Source organism: Bombus flavifrons, chromosome 9, assembly GCF_040668555.2.
Source record: "Bombus flavifrons isolate JBK064 chromosome 9, iyBomFlav1_principal, whole genome shotgun sequence".
NCBI classification, from domain to species: domain Eukaryota; kingdom Metazoa; phylum Arthropoda; class Insecta; order Hymenoptera; family Apidae; genus Bombus; species Bombus flavifrons.
This window is the reverse complement of record NC_138450.1, coordinates 3673220-3681075: the sequence shown is the minus strand read 5'-3', so window position 1 is coordinate 3681075 and position 7856 is coordinate 3673220.

Here is a 7856-nt window from a genome sequence, read left to right as displayed (position 1 = left end):
CTATTTTTGCCCTGTCCAGAGAAGAAAACAGAAAGCCATTGCCATTTTTCTCACATATTGTGCTTTTATTGTAACCTTTTAATACACCTTTTAAGAAGCTTTGCTTTATGAAAAACAAAAAAGCTGTGTTTCATGAAATATAAAAATAACTATGATTTGCAGAAAGGAGATCAAATAAAATACATGTTTTAATTTAAAAAATTAGGAAATTTTTACACAAGTACTTTGACAAAAAATAAAGAGTGGGCGATTATTCTCAAAGTTAGTTCCATATATTCATTTTCTCCTCGATGAAAAAGTTGGCACGAACTTCTCGAATAACCTGACACAATTCCACTTTTTGTGGGAAATGAAAAAGAAGAAAAATTAGATTTAATAGTACTTTGATATTCTTTATTTGTCATATAATTTATTTATTTCCAGAGCTCTTTTGCGCAATTTAGCTAATATTATTAATGAAATTTTACGAGTCATAAGGTCTCAAGTCATAACTTAGAAGTTAACGATATTAATACATGAATATGTATCTTGGTTACGCAGCAGTAACAAATCTGGTAATAAAGTGAATAAAATTTCACAAGTAACTTTCACACATTATTGTAAGTTATTTATTTGTTCCGTTTAATATAAAATTATAAAATTGTAAAAGAAGCCTATCATATAGAAATTTTACAAATAAATTTCACAAGTTGTAGTATCCTATTGAAAAATAATAGAATCATAAAAGAAAAGTATATTACCTATAAATTGTTAAATTTTAATCAATTTACTAATAGTTGATAAATTATCGTGAAAGAGGGAAGCCAGAAAATTTAGTCATTAGAAAAATGACAAGGCGAAAGGTTAAAGACATCGAAACGCGTTATGACCTGTACAGATGGCAAAAGTCTTTACCGTCGGTTCGCATGAGCGAAATCTTTGATGCTCAGTTGACACGTAATTTCCTCGCCTTCTTCCTTCATTCTCGCCGCGCGAACCTGGGAAACGGAGTAAGTTTCGACGAAGAGATCCGATGCCGGGCATCTCGACGTTCAAACTTATTCCTTTCACCGTGAAATCGAATGATTCCTCTTGGATTTCATCTCAACGGTGACGACTCGAAGAGGAAACGACTGTCGTGACTCGAGCGATTCAACAGCCTAAGTGTCTACCAATAACAGCTGTATTACAAATTCTAAATTGTCACTGTAAATCAAACTTGATGATCTTAGATAACTTAAAGATATTTTCGTGCAAATACAAAGTCAAATTTTGATTTGTTTAGGGCCTTCAAATTAAATCACAGAGGGTTGACTATTTATTGGATTATATACTTGCTATTTACTGATGATATAGTATATGGTTGTTTATTTATTTGATTATATTGTATATATACAATGTATATTAACTGTACAGTTTATTTCATGATATAGATATGTAATGGCAATAGAGAAGCAAAAGTAAATTGATAGTCATTTGCACGAAAGACAAGTTTATATAGATAAATTTTATATATAATCGTCGAATTTCTGCAGATACATTTTATTATATTAACTTCTTGCTATAATCCTTTATTCTGTATAAGATGCAATGATCGTTACTCATAGTAAAATCGCGTCTCAGTTATAATCAATGTGAAACACTGTATCAAATGGAACACGTCCGTAACACGAAACACGATATGGGAGAGTCTGCTAATCGATGTCGGATTAATAGATTCGTGTTTCTCAAATGGACATACATGGCCATGGTATTATCTTCCTCGCAAAGGAGACCAGTATCCGCGGGGATAATCAATCGATGGTACCTAGATCTTAATCAAAACTGATGTTTGTAATGGGAGAAGACCAAAGTAGGAAATCTGTAAATTGCAAATGGGCCCTATGAAGCTGCTATAACTATAAATAATCCCTGCAACCGATGATTAGTTTCGAAAGAGGAAGTGCTCTAATAGTAAGCGCACCGCAACGTGCACCTTATGATTATCTATAATTACAAAGGAAGAGTAGATCTGAAATTTCTTAATAAAACTCTGCAGATATTTAAAATTTTGATCTCTTCTCAGTCATAACGAATAATTAATAGATATATTCTTATAGCATTTTACATTTTCTATGGTGATTTATTGAATTAAGTATATTGCAACAAAGAAAAGGATATAGTATTTTATATCATAAATTAGTTTACTTTCGGTACTTTTCTATTCGAAATATTTTTCATCCCTATCGATTCATATTTTCCATATTTTTATAAATTTGTAGGAATGTTAATAATACCTAACATCGCTGCATCATCTTTAGCATTAGTAAAATACGACCATCAAAATTTGTTTAAATGTACTATTGAACGAAACGATCTGATTAATCAAACTATATAAAAATTATTCGTAATCAATCAATGACATAATAATTATTTACTTGATTGCACGATAACGTAATCATGTAAACGTAGTATGAGACACTGAGACACGTTCTGTTCTAATGAAATGATTACTATACAGAAGTGTTTATGTACGTTTACATCCAGTTGTGTCTACGGCAACTGTTGTGTAAACATGTAAATAGCATACATTCAGGTGCATTCATATGAAGCTTATGTTAGTTCAGAAATCCTATAAGGGATGTATCGATATCTGTCACGCAGGGAGCAAATTGATTATGTTATACAAACATAACAGTTGATGAAAGCATGCTTCACAGCACCTACAATACTTTTCAAATACCGAGGAATACAATAAAATGATGCTGGTTTCAACTATAATAATTATCTTGGATATTTTTACGCAAAGATTGTGTTCGTTTGATTACAAAATAAACATTTTTTGATAATTATGTACATGATAAATATAAGTCGATTTAAACTTGACTTCAATATTAACGAATCACGTATTTAATTATAATATCTTGTTGATAATTTTCATAATGAACAATTGAAAATCATGAACAATTTGATAACTCCGCAAGAAGATTGTAGTTTATTGATATTCAGTCATTAGTTTGCAATTAATTTTCATATGTTAATAATATTCATTTACTGTTACGATAAATCAGAATGTAATTACGAGCGATAATTAACTTAATGGAACCTCAATTTAATTATAAAACAATAAATTTGAAAAAAGAATTGATTATATATAGCGGACTAAAAATTTTAATCTCGGAGGAGCTACTTTTCTATTTCTTACCTTTTCTTGGAATTTAGAAGTGGGTAACTATTTTCGTTGGTTATTACGTATTTCATATCATTTCGTTAATTTGGTATAAATACTATTGACAAATATACTTACAGAACACAAATGTCAGACACTTTCCTGTTCCCTTCTTTCTCCGAAAGATTTAAGTTATTCTAGAATCATTTTTCTACCCCTCTTTTAGCTTCAATTTTCCTCCTGCCGTCGTTAGTGTTTCAAATTCGCCTGATTAGAGGAAGAAAATGGTCGTTTTAAGTTAATTGGATCATCCAGGCAAAGTGAGGTTCTGCAGTGACGCAATTTCACACTCGAGCCTCAACGATAATTAAACGGCCTATGCATGTAGTTGGGCTATGTCGATCTCTTCTTTCTTCACTGATCTGCTAAACTACCATGACTAATATTATGAATTACTATATAAGACCATTCTTTCGGTTCCTCGTGAATTTGCATCTCTTTCGTCCGGAAAATGCGACAATCAGTTTTTATAAAACAAACCCCATTTTGTTTCCGTATTGGGTTTTTGAAGAGGTACCGAACAGGCAATGAAATATTGAGTTACGTTAAAAGCTGTTCATAGAGTGAAAACGATGGAATATTTATTGGATTTGTACGAGAATAAAGTAATAGTCCCTTGCTTTGTACAATCATTTATTCTTTTATAGGTGCTCTTTTGTGAGAGATTTGAATAATGTAATTGTATACTATTTTAGTATATGCACTGGTATTCCTTCCAAGACGGATGTTTCTTTTAACAACGACGTTAATCATGATTGAAATCAATGGCGCCAATAAAATAGTAATCCAGTAATGTTTCCAAATACTAATTTATAAAGTCTAAAATAAGACTATCCAATTTTTTTACTATTTTCTTCCGTCAAGAAAATTTTTATTTTCAATAGTAATATTTATTTTAGCACAGTAATTATTGATTAGTTTCTCTTTTTAAATCTTTTTTATCGAAACGCACAAATTCAAGAACACAATAGCAGTAATAGTAGAAGGATTGCACGCGTCAATAGCAGCCAATCCGTTAATAGATTAATAGTCTACGTTGCATGGGACATCGTGAATTGATAAAAGTTGATTAAAATAAATCACAGTGAGTATTTAATATTTATATTCATGGTACATTCGCGGTGCATGTATACCAATTATGCATATACACAGTTATGCGCAAATATTAAGATATTTGCTGGCAGGTAATAGAAATTGAAGCCTTTTAACATTATATGTGCTTTATAATTTCAAACGTTAAACAACAAAATGAAAGAGTATTATTTCACTCACACCATGTATGCTTTATAACGTAAAATAATTGTAGTACGTTATCGTACTTACAGGAAAAAGCCATGCTATAATGGACAGTGTTTTTACAAATACAAAGAATTATAAAGTTTTCGAATAAATATAATCACTCTTATTTATATTCGACGGTGTATGTACGTAGATAGAAAATTACGTCGAAAGGGAAGCTTAATTAGTTCCGTTTATTACATTTACTTTCTTACCGAACTAACTTCCTTATCATAAAAGTTGGTTTCTCGGTGGTTCATATTTATGGAATTATTTCAAAGCACGATTTGGGAATTAATGTCTTCAATGCTCTGTTAATTAACACTCTAGCTCAATTAACGAAAAAGTGTATTCGAGAATCGTTTCTTCCGCTCTTTATAATGACACGCTATTACACGAATCGAAGAACGTCTCTGGAAAACTTTTCTCGGCTCCTCGGTAAGCTGCAACCGCAATCCCGGTATCCTTTTTCCTCTTAATTAAATTTATTGGACTTCGAACTTTTCAATCGATTATTACATCAAACGTAATTACCTCACCTCCATTCAGAGTATTATCGACTATATTATATCTGAAAGAAACTGGGAATTCGGATTCTGCGATAGCTATTTCATTTGCTCGTTCAACGTTTTCTATTTCAACTATATCGTTAGAAATATTTTCTTTATTTGTTTATGAAAGAACCAAAATTCGTAATCCTGATATTAACGAGATGATAAACTACGCTAGAAATTACGCTAATAATCAGAAAATGTATCTAATACAACACTGAGGTAGGTTCCAAATTTATTGAAAAATGTAATATATGTAATATAATATAATATAATATAATATAATATAATATAATATAATAAATATAATATATGTTCTATATAATTTTTTAGTACAATATCAAATCTATCTTCTTATATTCATACTTATCTATACACGTGACGATTTTTCCATCGAACTTCGTTTAGAATCGTACAATATCCTTTGAATGAAAGTTTACTAGAATCACACAAAGTTCCTGAAACTGAAATTTGCTGGAATCCTAACAAAACATTCTTTACGTAAATACTTTCCTGAAAAATTAAATTTTATTAACAATAAGTAGAGATGCATATTTAGTGCACATTTAATTGGATATTACAATGAATCTGATATCCCCTGTTCTTTATAGTTTCGATTGAAACTAACAACGAGATTACGTGTCTCGTATCGCATTCGCGAATAGAATCTATCCAGAGCTTCGTCGTTGATAGACGAAGTTTATATTAGAAAAGTTTTTATGTTTTCTACTGGTTGTATAGGCCCATCCTTTTACCTCTGTACCTGTCCTCTCGCGTAACACGATTGAGTCTCGTGACCTATTCGTGTTATAAAAATATTCCATTTCTACCTAAGATGAAGCACAGCTTATATTATTCTTTTTATGACAAATGGTGTGATTTTGATAACGCATAAATGGTATCTACAAATTCATTTTGTGTTCTATTTTAACCAGTTGACTGCGTTCGACGTGTATACACGTCAATCCAAAACTTTATTTCGGGGCCGTTGACGTGTAAAATAGAAAATTACCATTTACTATAAAAACTCAAAATTTTAGTGGAACTATTATCCCAATAAAACTATGATGTACTTAAAAAAAAGAAAAGAATTTGAAAAAAAAGAAAAGGTTTGATTATTTGATTATTCTTTTTGGTATATCGGTTATACTTCATATAATATATTGCTTTTTACAAATTGAGTTGATTATTTTCCTCAATGCATCGGCTATTCTCGGATTTGTTTTCTGCATTTTAGTCCGTATATCGGCTATTCCCCGAATTGTTTTGTGTACTTTGTTATTTTTTGGCAATTTTAATGTTTTTAATAACAATATCTTTTTTCAACAATGAATTGTTAATTTTTTACCGAGTGAAAATGTAATACTTCCTTGTTTCGCTTTATTTTCTTCCTAAAATTTTTAATAGGAGCATTTACCCTGTGACCGACGAATATACTCGTCATTGCTTGATTTTACCTGCGTACCCCGTAACGGATTTTTGAGATTATACTCCGCAATTAAAAGGTTAACATCTTAATATTACAATCGAATAATACAGAATAGATAATTTAATAACATGGAGCAGGTAATGCAGAAAATTATTATACAAATTAGTATCAAATGGAAAATATAACAATGTTTGAAGTATGTGATGTTCTCAAATTTCCGCTAAATGTAATAATGGATATATGTAAATTTTTTTAGAAGCAAACGATTAAAATTTAAACTTTATTTCACAATTTCATTTTATTATATCGATAGAGTAATTCAATATCGAATCGCACAAAGGTGTAACGCAAATATATTAAATGCAATTAGCATTTTCGATGTTTACCTCATAAATATGTATTCACATTATTATATTGGAACAATGAATCGTTAAAATCTTGCGCAAGAACGTGACATAAATAATTTAATTAATTATAATTGTTAATGAAGAGCAAAGCTAATTACACAAACATGCTGTTAGCACATTTCAAATAGAATTTTTTATAGCATATTCGAACGAAATGTTGGGGGTTATTATAATAGTTACCTGCGCCATTTATGATTGTGGCAACTTAATTATTTGATAATCTTTAAAATAAATAAAATATTAGTAAAATATACAATATTAATGTACAAAAATTTTTGATAAAAGAATATAAAAATTCGTTTATTTTAAAGTTTGATTATCGTTAAGCTAAACTTATTTTTCAATTAAAAAAATATAAAAATTTATTTCTTTTAAAACTTTATGCAAGAAATACATCTTGGAAAACTATAACAAAACTCTTAATCTCCAAAAATTCTAAAACTAACGTTCATTTGTCAAAAAATTACGTTAAATTTTAAAAAAAGTTGCTTCAATCCTAAGTCCCTCTATGTAAAAAAATCTTCTTTATTTTCCATCCTTAATGAGTATTTTCCCCGATTGCTTTTTTACATATGTACGTAATATGTATTGTTGTATCTACAATTTACTCAAGTGCTCAAGTTCAAAGCGTGGCAGCAAGTCGAAGTTTCGGTCATTACTTAAGTACAGAACATACCGGTAATTTACGATTGTCTGGCCGTGTGCGGTCGATCGTCCGTGAATTACATTTTGTATATGCGTACATCGTGTGGTCGCACACATGTGCAATTGTTGCTAAAGCATCCGTGACGTACAACGGTCAGGTCAAAGTTACTCCCAAACTCTCGTTAGGCAAGAAGAGAGAGAGATCGAGGGATTAACAAGACAACGGACAAACAGAGAGTATAGTTATGTAAAACATGACCAAACACTAAGATATAGAGCAAGGAAAGAAAAAAGGGAAGAAAAGAAGAGTGGGAATTTAAAGGAAAATGTAAGGTTGCAAAGAATGGAAAAGAGGAGAA